The sequence below is a fragment of the Ascidia mentula genome, chromosome 3 (assembly GCF_947561715.1).
Source record: "Ascidia mentula chromosome 3, kaAscMent1.1, whole genome shotgun sequence".
In the NCBI taxonomy this organism is placed as follows: domain Eukaryota; kingdom Metazoa; phylum Chordata; class Ascidiacea; order Phlebobranchia; family Ascidiidae; genus Ascidia; species Ascidia mentula.
Genome location: NC_138568.1, coordinates 21569266 through 21581814, shown reverse-complemented (window position 1 = coordinate 21581814; position 12549 = coordinate 21569266).

The following is a 12549-nucleotide window of genomic DNA, read 5'->3' as shown; positions in this document are numbered from 1 at the left end:
AACAATTTAATTAGCTCTACAACAAAGTTCAAGTATGTTTCTCAATGATGTGACGTAACCGGCACCATAACAACTGCCATTATTAATATTACAATGAAAGGAATTAAATCAGATTTAATACGAGGGCGTCGCCATGTGATTAGGTTAGCTCGGTATTTAAATTCCAGAGCCGAAGCTTGCTGACTATTATCCATCTCAACTCAACCAGTCCATGAAAACATTACTATTTCAAGGACTTGACAATATAAGTCTTGTGGAAAAAGTTAGCGTTTGATTACACCACTATTAAGTCCTGTCAATATTGCTGTTACACAATGGAAAATACAACTATTGTTGTTAAGTTATTAATCAGAGCAAAAATATTTTTTGCGTAGTAAAGTCGCAAAGTAAAATTAATGTCCCATACTTATTTGTCTTCATATCGTATACATTTACATAGTTTGGGTGGAATTTTTCACTGACAATGTAAAACCTCCATGCACTTGGACTCAAAGGTCCTGATGATGTTTGCAGCAAATTGATTCGATGAAACTAACTTGTGTAGTACCTCTTCTTTCGAAGATCACAAAAACTTATAAGTGGACGTAGTCTTTATAAAAATCCCTTACTTTTGAGAAAAACAATGGTGTTCGTGGCCCCAGGGGTCTGGAAACATCACGTGATGTTCCGCCTCGTCGCGCAAGGGTGTTCACGTAAAATGTTGCAACAATTTAAAATCTGGTGACCATTTTCCCGGCGACAAGAAAATACCCAACTTTAAAATTAGAATTAAAATTGGTATCTTTGCGCAATATGTATTGGGGTGCAAAACACCATGACTGTTGGCACACCCAGGAAATTGGAGACGGAGACTCGAACGCTGGATGAAGTTCCGGACAGGAACAAAGAAAACTTTTCAAAGTACTCTGTATTTCACAAAACATTAAACACATGAGGTTAACTTAGGTTTCTGCAATTCATCGTCCTCCACTATCGAAAAGGATTTTTCGCCGCAAACCATAAAAAACTCGTACGTTGAAACCGTGTATGTTTGTGAAATCACGTGATGTTATTCACTAATTTCAAAACACCATGTGATGTTTCGCCTCAACAGTGGAAATTTCAACGGGTTGCTTAGCTCAAAGTTCATTGACAACAATTGGTGCTTTACAACATTGGTTACGTTTCCAAATGCATCGAGAGCCCTTGTTTAAACATTGAAAACAGAAGCTTTTATTATCTCGTACCGTGAACAGCGAAAGAGTAAACAGAACGATTAAAAAAATATCAGAGAAAATTGTGCCCTATATCAACAGACAAATTGTGATCGTTGTTGCTGCCAGTGAATGTCAAATATTACTGTTTGATATCAAGTAGTTCTGAAGTTTCGTGAAGCTACAACGGTTTGCTTCACATCAACGTACGGCCAAGTTCATTGTCAACAGTTCTTTTCAACGTTGTAAGTGAACCGTGTTCACAAAGCGTTCGCGACATTATTACATTTGCCAGTGAAAAGCAATTAAATCCGATGTTGCGTCGTGAGTTAGCTCTGACATTTAAACCACAGACCGATGTAAGGCGAATGTTTTGGAAAAACAGGAAATTTCCGTCACAGACATTTCCGCGTACTTCAAATCGGGGGGAGCCGCAAACCGTTGCCATAAAACTAAGTAGTTCTGAGGTCACACGATGTTTTACACAAGAATTTTAGAACATCGCGCGATGTTTCGCCTCAACTAACAAAAGTGGAAATTTTAACGGTTGGCTTAACTTTAATGATCGGCCAAGTTCGAATATGTTTCACATCGTTGTGACGTAACGGTTTCCTTGACAACAGCAAATATTATTATTGCAATGAAACGAATTAAATCTGATTTTGTGCGGGTGCGTTGGCGTGTGGTTAGGTTATAACCTAGCTATAGCTCGGCATTTAAACGCCGAAGATTGCTGATTATTATCGATCTCAACCGATTTTATTCAAACACGATTTAATCCACGAACTTCACAAACAATTCTTGTGAGTAAATAACTTGGATGACAGCTGATGTTTTTTGAACAAACCAGGACTGTTAAACACCTGCTTTGCCAAACACCACTAACGGCGCAATGGGGCCCAGATGACGTGAAACACGTTTGCGTGGGCCATTGGTACCATCAATCATGCGACCGACCGATACTCCACGTATAAATCGTGGCTTGAGTGCACTTTGTATCCAGTTGTGGTAAATTATCGAACACATGATATTCTACTTTGAAGAACACAAAACTGTTTTCGTCTTTTCGGTTGCTGAAAAGTCAAAAATTTCAGTGCAATTTTTAGTTTATAAGTATTCAGAACATGCCAACGCAGGTTGTAATCGATCGGCATTTTGACTTTGACTGCCACTTTCTATTGCATGTGCTTAGCTATTTTCACATTAGTGTGTAAAACTTTTGGTTGTGGTGGTGACATCAATATTTTAAAAAATATACAGGCGCTAGATGGCGGTATACAGCTAGTTTTGATTGCTTCTTCATCAGGTTTAAATGACACCAGTCGGTATGTCAGAAAACATAGAACCGAGTGGACTTTAATAGTCTAGAGAGTTGATAGGGTTTGACAGGCTTGGGGAAGCCTTTTGTGTTGTGTTCATGTATTTATAGCTTATTATTTTTATGTTAAAGATGCTTTAATCATTTGAAGTTAAACGAAAAATTACAACTTATTATTCCAAGGTTCTGTTGGTTTTCTAGTGTTGGTTAAGCATACATTTTCCAATGTCTTGTTTTTTAAATGGCATGTTAGCGTGGTATGTTGGGAAATAAACATCTGATTAATCCTAAGCAATTTTTCAGCAATAAATATAAACTAGAGGTAACGTTTATTTTGGCTTTCCGTCAATCGATCGTTGTTTTCAAACAAATCACAATATACGCACAAGGACAAATATTTGACATGGCAAATGGTGTTATTTAGGGTTTTGCCAAGGTACAGGCATGTTACAGACATGTATCAGCTTATTTGAAATGTGAATACTGCAACACAGTGCCAGTGAACACGGCAAATAACAACAAAATCAATAATCTCCAACCCCGCATACATTGCATAGTTTGCACATGGATTGTTTGCATATGACCGGTAATGTTTACTTAAATCGAGTAATCGGCACAGTTTTTATCCCTGCTGGCATATGTGTTGCTGGGGTGTTGAGTTTACGTAAATATTAGCCTGCTATTGGTTTACTGATTACCGAAATGGGTGGACTGAGGCTGGTACGGCCGCTCCTGTTTCTGCTTCGGGGTAGGCAGCCAACCAAGTGCTTGATTTGTGTAAGCTGCAGACAGATGGCGATGTTTAATAACAAGACGCAGATTTTATTAAGGCTCAAAGGGTCGGGAATTTACTCAAACAGATCCTGATAAACAATGGAAAGTACTTAGTTGCGAAGTTAAATACAATTGTGTCTAACACACTTCCTTTATATGTCAAGCATCTTAGCATAAAGTTTTTATTTGTTTTGAAAGTTAACTACATGTTCGTCTTAAGTGTGTCCGCCACGTTTTAATTTGTTTATTTCAAACATCAACTTTGACGTTACACGTTGCTAAAATGGATTCCCCACACCAGAGGGATATCGACTCTGGGAATTGACGCAGCAGTAACGCAAACATCAGAGATTCTCATGACTGATCACACTTTAATACGGGTTTTGCGTGTGCTTTAACGTACTGTCAAGCGTTTAAACCTTACAACTCTTAAGCCTATATTCCGATCGTTTCGGGCTAAGCCTGTGTTGCCTGGATGAGGGCAGGTAAATGTTTTTATGGGACAGGGAAAAGTAATAATGATGTGGGTTTTGACAGTTCTGTGCAACCTTTAGAGCTTCAATGCTGTAAATCATCTCTACACCAGCCGTGAAAATAAGTCGGGGGATGGTAAAAAGTTTATGTTTAGAGTCAAACAATAAATTCATCTCGTACTTAAATAGAGTTTTTGTGCAATAAATTTTAAGAATGCATTTCAGGTGTAACATAAAAATCGTCAGCTAAAACGTTAATTTTACATACTCTTTATGAGAATTGTACAGAGATTTAAATGTCCAGCGTCTGTATGACTTTATGTATTTCTGCCCAGGGGACGATTAACTTAATGCGTATGCCTTTGGTTCAAACACCCATGGATGAAGAGAAGAAAGAAGAAGAAACAGAGGAGGAAGAAGAGGAAGAAGAGGAAGAAGAGGAAGAAGAGGAGAAACTAATCGAAAAACTTGAGAGATATCTTGAAGAAAAAGAAAATGGTAATCCTTACCTTCTTAAAGAGATTGAGAAAAAAACCTATTTGAAGAAGTTTACTGGCCGAAATTTACTCGGATGGTTTATCCAAATTGTGAAAAACCGAGAACAATTTCAAAAAGGAAATTACTTCTTCTTCGTCAACAAATTCTATGAGGATCGTGATATTATCTTGCTTGCTGACCCAACTGATAACCAACCTGGAAATGGGTTAATAATTACATCTGCTCTCACAGACCGACCCAACACTTACAGCTACTTTATCCATGAAAATTACGTCTGCAGATTGCGTGGGTTTTAAAAACACCCTACTCATATTTCAGCAAGTAGGAATGTCATTTGCATGTAATCGTCCCCGAATTTCAAGCACTGTGTAGTATTTGACTGCATAGAACACACAGAAACAATCTGCACGCTTTAATGTGTTCGGTAAATATAGGTTTACAGAGGAAGGAGGTGTAGAGGAAGTAAAAGATCAACTGATGGAACAACTCTTAAGTCCAGCTTTTGTTCAATGATACTAAATTCTTCATTGCGAATTAATTTGAAACTTTCGTGAAACAGCTTTCAAGCATATTCTGTTTTTTCCTTTCCATATATTGCAGTTCTATGTGTGCAACATGTTGTAAATAATATTCTGTTTGAGCTTTCCTTGATACGAACTATACGTTGTGACGTCATAATTATATTTGAAATTTAGGTGCTCTGATGTCATAGGTTTGACGAAAACCGATTTAATCCATTGTTTCATTGTTTAAAGTGTGCACTTACTTGAACTCACACTTATCCCTGTGACTATGTTTAGTCATGCTTTCACTGTTGTTTATCGCTAGTGTTAAAAATAGATATGTTTTTAATTTTGTGAAGTTCCAAATTAATAAATATTCATTTCCTGAAAATAAAGTGAAAACCAGAATTTGTTGGCATTTTGTGGTGGAGATAGTTTCAAAGCAAGTTCATAAGGATGGAAACCGTTCCCCACAAACAAGGATATTTTGCAAGGGAATATGTTAGAATGATAAAAATGCGACTTTCACTAACTTTATATTTTGCATTGTCTGTCCTGTGCGTGCCACTGCAAACTGTTTTACTTACGCATACTGGGACGCACAGACAAATAATATGCATGAGGGGCCATTTACTCCGACCCGATACGTAATGGGAATATTAACATGAGGCACAAGGTGATTAACGATGACATAGTAGTATAACGCCATTACAGTTTGAAGCCATGCGGTAAGTATAGGCTTAGTATAGAAGAAATTTGATGTTGAGTTGACCATAGAAATCCCCACGCAATCCTATAGAATACATTGTTTATAATTTATAAGTTTTCAGCCTTGAATGGGTTTGGTTTAAAAGCAACTCACAGGTAACTATGGTAAGCATAATTATCATTGCTTGTCGTTTAAAATTAGTTTTTAAAAGTTATTACTGGTTGGGTCTTAGTATATTAAATATTACAACTCATTACGACGAAAGGTAATAAATATGTGTAATGATACCGAGTTCAGTCACACAAAGACCAAAATGAATACATACCTTCCATTAGTCAACCCTGTTCAATGGGTGGGTAATGGGCCAAAGCTTAACACACAACGCTGTCGGACCAATTGCAAATAGGATAAGTTAAATTGCCTTTCCGAGCAGTATTTTCGCTATCGTTCGCTAAACGTACGAAATTCCTGTTAGACCACCTTGGTACATGTGTTTTACCGAACAGCCAACGGTTAGTTTGACAGCCAACCTCAAGGACATTTCAGCTTAATTTGAATTTCATAAGAAAGTCGAAGAAGTGCAGGTTTTTCTGTAAGGACTTGGCTAATTTTCAGTGTGTCAAGTGTTTACAGAAACACAATTAAGTGTATAAGACAATTGTGGTTGCGTGCGTCTCAATACATCAGTATTGGAACCTCAAAAAATACAAATGCAATGGTAGACTGTATACACAGTTCTTCGTAATTCCAACACAACATCGTTAACCTTGAATCGAGGAAGTCCTTTGCAACGTTTGTCGTAATTTGGAATCACACCATGACGTTTTATTTCATGGGATGTTTTTCAGACGTGTGACAGACAGTGGATTAGGAAGCGTCAATTTTAAATGTCAGAATATAAAGGAAGAATGCGTAAAATCCATATATTAGTGCCGAAATATGTGAATATGTTAATTGCCGCCTATAGGGTGCGGATTTAAACCTATAGGAAGTAGAAAGGTTGCTTAAATAGAAACTAGGCTTCTCTCTTCAGTGAAATAAATATATTCATTTTGATTTCCGTTTCTATGAAACGTCTACAAATCTTTGTGTTGCTGCGATTTAGGACAGCTTATTTGCAAACAAACTTTTCAATCTTATACAGGTATGGGTAGATTGGTTGTTACGAATCCATATCAACAAACATCATATCAAATAATGTCTGTGAATTCTGGTTACTTACACAACTCAAAACATTTTGTTTTGCAGAAGTCTTTGGTTGATCAGAGGGAGGATTTAGGACGGATCAGAGCAGGATCCGACAGACTGAAAATGGGACCAAGGTTTGTGAGCTATTTAAATTATCTTCATATTAAAAACAGCCACATTTTTGTCGGAAAAACAACAAACAGACATAATTTTGCGCGGGATAATAATGAACATAATTATCTTCCCGCGTCCTACTAAGTGCAAACATTTTTAAGTATTTAATGTTGTTATTGCTTTGCAAAGTCGTATCATGGTTGGGGCTACGGTTTATAGAGTTGGGTTAAACAGGGTTTGGTCTGTGATTCAAAGTAAATACTCGACAGGTCTCATCAACTTGTACGGTGACGTAAGCTTCGCCAGCCGCATTGTGAGCCCGGGACGAAATTTTGGTCCGTTTATTTCGCGTAAAAATTATACCAGGTCACAATCTGACATCTGGTTATAAACGGTTGCTTACAATATTTGCCGGGTCTCTAAGCGCTGGAAACCCGACAGATCGGCTGGAGTAAACTAAGCGTGGTTTGAAGCATTTATATCAGACATATTGACCCAGTGTGGTGATTAAACTTTTGTTTTACCAAAAATGTCAATAAAATCCTTTCAATGTAAGTTTCATCAAAAAATATGGGTTCCGTGAGCTGCCGAGATTTGGCAAAAATTACTGAACATTTATTCTAAGCGTTTGAGCAACAAGCGGATGAGAATAAAGACGAAAGAGAAAAAAGTAACGACAGTTTATATAAAAAGCCAATGAAGTTTTGGCGGTTACCAGTTAGCTTAAATAACCCTGCAGTGTTCCTTAGACATAAAGTTTGTAAAACTCTAAAATCCATGATGACGTCACTCCCCCTGATTTAGAGAAATATATCATTTAAAGATATAAACTCTTTGTGTTTTTATCAGGTATTGGTTGAAGGTGGTTGGAATCCTGCTCTCCTTCATCACAATTGCTTCTGCACGGTATAACGCTCTCGCAAGTAAGTATTTTGCTACAAATCATAAACTCTCAATTAATTTAATATATTGGTTAGTTTTACATATTTTCATGGATTTCGAGTCGATTTACGTTCATGTGTTTTGTGCAGATTTCAATTGCAATGATGGGAGGAAGGTGGAGGCTTGGTGGTTTTGTGATGGTTCTGACACCGATTGCAGGGACAGAAGTGATGAGACACCGGTCATCTTTCTCACTTGTACGAAAAACCCCACCAGTCCTTACATGAGGTGAAAGCACTTAAATATGTTCCCTACATTCGTTGTATTAGTGTTGACTAGCCAATAGACGATGTTATCAGGGTTTCACTTGGAATAACTGATTTTGAACAGTTTATAATAAAGTCGGGTCAAATAAGACAGTTTCAAAACCCCACGCGTTCAGAACTGTTTTTACTTTAATATTTCAAGGGAATTATTGATTACGAAACACTCACACGTAACAATAATGTTGTTGAGGTAAGAAGTGGCCAGTGGGTGGCGCAAAGAGTGAATCTAAGATAAGTAAAGGTTTATATCACGTGGCCAACACGTCGATCGCATCACAGAAAAATCTGTCCTGTATTGGAAGAACAATACTTTGACTTAACATGACGTAATTGTGCCTTCAGATTTATAAAATATAATGTTAAACGACTCAGGACTGAAGTTCTTTTGTCGTCAAATGCGCTTCTGTGTTTTAGTTATGCAAACCCGTGCCACGAATAGACTTATACTTTGTTGCGCCTATAACTATGATACGATGTTAGACGAAGGGGATTTTGCTGCAATAGAAACGCTATTTTCGTTACGTTTAGTACATTCATGGGGATTAACCAATAGCAAAAACGACCAGACTTGCTCTCCTAGCGCTATGCTTCCATTGTTGATCATGCAAAAAAGCACTAAACCTCAGTTAGTGTATCACACAACCACATTATGCTTCAATAAATATTCGCATACGAATCTTGCGCAATATTCGGGTTCGCACGAATATGAAATCTGTGCTGATATTCCGCGAATAGATTCGGGTTCGAGTTCGCATTGGCACATCCCTAGTTTCCTCAGCAAAAAATTTTTGGCGCAGAACGAAAGTCAAAATATTTTTGATATTGTAGGTGGTATAAATACGTTACAATCATAATGCATTTACTTCTAAAACTTTGTGTTAAGGAATTGACTATTATAGCGCACATAAAGTATATACCCATTTACAAAAGGCACGTATTTAATGTTATTTTGACTTACTTCTTATAAATCCAGTACCTGGCGCACATACCGACGTAAAAGCTTTTGTTTGTGAAATGCGTACTTTATTTCTTCGGTAATCCAACACAACTACGCAAACTACCTTAAATGCGACGCCGCAAAACCCACGTAGGTTTTCTGCCCAACTCGAACTCAAGCAGCAAATGGTTCTGCGAAAGTATACAGGAAACTTCCCAAAAATTCGACCCACCTTTTAAATATTCCCGTCGCATGTGAGTCGATTATTCAGAAGCTCGATTACTTTCGCTGACAAGTTGGGCAACTCTCCATACCAAGAAGATAGTCTGATCGTGGCCGGGATATCCAGGGTTCAAATCCCGTTGTGGTAAAAAAGATTTTTTAATCGTGCGAGTAAAACCATCAACGTGAAATGTTTTTTTTATTAGGTGGCAAATTTTCTGATTCGAAGTTCGAGTAATTTAGCTATGGGGATTTCAAGGTTGTATTCAATGAGGGAAAGTTGGGGCGTTGTGGGGGTTTTCTGTATGCGGGGTTTGTAATATTGTTTTAAAGGAGAGAGAAGGGAGAGGTCAGCAAAGAGGGGGATGTTGACCGCGTCGTAACAACCAATCCCTGCAGAGGCACCGAGTTTAAGAGGATGGAACCGGAAGTCCTAAATGCACACACGTGTACGAAGTAGGCGCCATTGCCAAAAACAATGACAAAAATACAAGATATTGGCTTATTAAGAACATGTTGTGATGATATGATTTAGTATTATTGCCTCACATAGTTACACACAACCTTCTCATCGGGCATTAGAATATAACATGTGCCACATGTTCAACTAATCAATAAACACTGGCAGTCTGTGTTGTTACAACGGGATGGGCTTCATCGGGGCCCAGTCGTCTTGTTTTTTGAATGTACAGTGTCAAATACACATTTAAGATGCTTGCCTGATTTTGCGTATGCATTGCGGCAGTACGATGTTTTCTTCCGTTTGTGAGACCGCATTTCGGTAATGCCGTCGTCCCGCATGGTTGACTTTGGGGTGGATGTGGCAACTTGTTGCGTGGGTGCTTCAGTAAGAACCACTGGAGTTGTGGCGATATCTATTTTTACCACACCGGGATTTGAACCCAGGTTGGGATAAGAGTCGGGCGTCTGTCGTTTGGACGAGCGAAGCTGCTCCCGCCTCTGAGGTCTTAACCTTATCTACGGTTTGAGTGGTTTTGCGCCTGTGTCTGCTGCCGCATTTGCTGCTGCTTTTCGTTCATTGACATTTATTGAAAAGCTTGGGAAGTCATTCTTCTCACAAAATCTCACTTTTTCGGTTGCCGATCATACATGACGTTGTGACGATGTTTATTCAGACGCCAACAAATCAGAATGCCGGGCACTTCAACGAGAACATAAAGCGAGACACATGTAGAAAAAGGCAATCGACGCATGTCACGGTTCGCTAAACACGTAGTAGTCGCTACACCACCCCCTTTCAGAAGCGTACAATGCGGAAAATAAGGAGACAATTACACAACAAGATCATCTAAGCGCAGGATGTCTAGGCGGTCTGCCTCTACGCGGTTATCGCGCAACTGCGACCGGTTCCGTCAGGTCAACTTCTGCGGGCTTAAGCCGATCAACAGAAATTGTTGCATATCGGCCTGCCAAAATCCAAAATAAACGTTTTTTTAGAAGTCTCAATAACCTTGTAGGGTCCCTCGTAAGATGCTGTTAATGGTGGTCGATGAGTATACTTCCGTATGAACACGTACTTCGCAGTTAACAGCTTCCTCGGAAGTGCTCCTTTTTTAGCACCATGGCGAGACATTAATATCGGAATCTGGCTTCTCACTGCACTGTCGGAGTTGTGAAAGCAAATTTGCAACATTTGGTGTTGTAGCAATGTTGGGTGTGATGTCTCCCGGCACTGCGAGCGGTTCACCGTAAACCAGTTCGGCCGACGAAGTTTGTAAGTCTTCTTTGGGAGTTGTTCTAATGCCCAGAAGTACCCACGGTAAATTGTCAACCCAGTTAGCCGTTGACGTTGTGCGCGCCATAAGAGCGCTTTTTAAATGCCTGTGGATCGTTCAACAAGGCCATTGGCCTGGGGGTGGAAAGCCAACAAGGCCAATGAAGGAATGCCAAAGCGGGCAATCCAAGTGCTGATGAAAACTTTGGCGCAGGTCAAAGCTGTTGCATCAGACATGGGTATGGCTTCTCGCCATCGTGTGACGCGGTCCACGACAGTGAAAAGGTATGTGAAACCTTGGCACTGTGGCAAGGGGGCCACTATGTCAACGTTCAAGTGAGTGAAACGTGCATGAACAAAAGGGTATAGTCTTCAAACGGAGCTCGTACATGGCGTTGTTCTTTGGAGCGTTGACAAGAAAGACACTGCCGTGCCCAATTTCCTACATCTTTCTGCATTCCATGCCACACGTAACGTTGTGTAATGAGATTTTTAGTCCTCCTCACCGATGGATGAGAATTGTCATGCAGTGCATGGAAAACCTGTTTGCGCCATGCTGTCGGCACTACAGGTCGCGGTACACCTGTGGAGATGTCGCAAAGAATTTCGCAACCATCCTTTGCAAAATTAAGCACTTTAAAGTGGAAATTGGTTATCGACGATCGATAATCTGCCATTTCTTGCTCATTTGCACGTTGTGCTGCAGAAAGAGATTGGGGATCACTGTATTACAGAAGGTTGGACCTCCGCTACTAAAGATCGGGAAAGCGCGTCAGCGACATGATTCTGCTTGCCTGCAACATGCCGGACATCTGTAGTAAATTCTGATATGTAAGAAAGCTGTCGTTGTTGACGACTCGACCAAGGATCAGAACATTTTGCGAAAGCAAATGTGAGCGGTTTGTGATCAGTGAAAACCGTAAACGGACGACCTTCAAGGAAGTATCTGAAATGACGTACCGCTAAATACAAAGCCAGCAACTCTCGACCGAATGCACTGTACTTTGTTTCCGCTGGGCGAAGCTGTTTGCTGAAAAATGCCAAAGGTTTCCATTCGTCTTGAATAAATTGCTCAAGTACAGCCCCAACAGCTGTTTGTGACGCATCCACTGACAAAGCAGTGTCAGCCATTGCCTGAGGGTGGCTGAGAAGCGTGGCGTTCGCAAGCGCCTGTTTGGCTTCGAGAAACACGCGGTTGAGTTCATCAATCCACACTACTTCTTATTTCTTTACCGCTATCGCTTTGTAAACGGGTGACATGATTTGCGCCGCAGATGGTATAAAGCGATGAATGGCCTGTACTTTGGATTGCAAAGGCCTAGTTCCTGTTTTGTCGACTCTGTGTCCGAGAAAGTCTATCTCCGTTAGTCCAAAAGAGCACTTCGAAATGTTAATAATAAGTCCATGGTCGTTAAGCCTCTGAAATATTTGCCGAACATGCGTTACATGTATGACTGCCGAGGAACTGGCGATTAAAATGTCATCCAAGTATACAAATGCAAATTGCAAATCCTGACACACAGAATCCATTAGACGTTGGAAAGTTTGCGCAGCCTTTTTTAAACCAAACGGCATGCGCAGAAACTCGAATAAACCAAACGGCGTTATTACTGCCGTTTTAGCAATGTCGGCGTCATTAACAGGAACTTGATTGTACCCGTGAACTGAATCGATTTT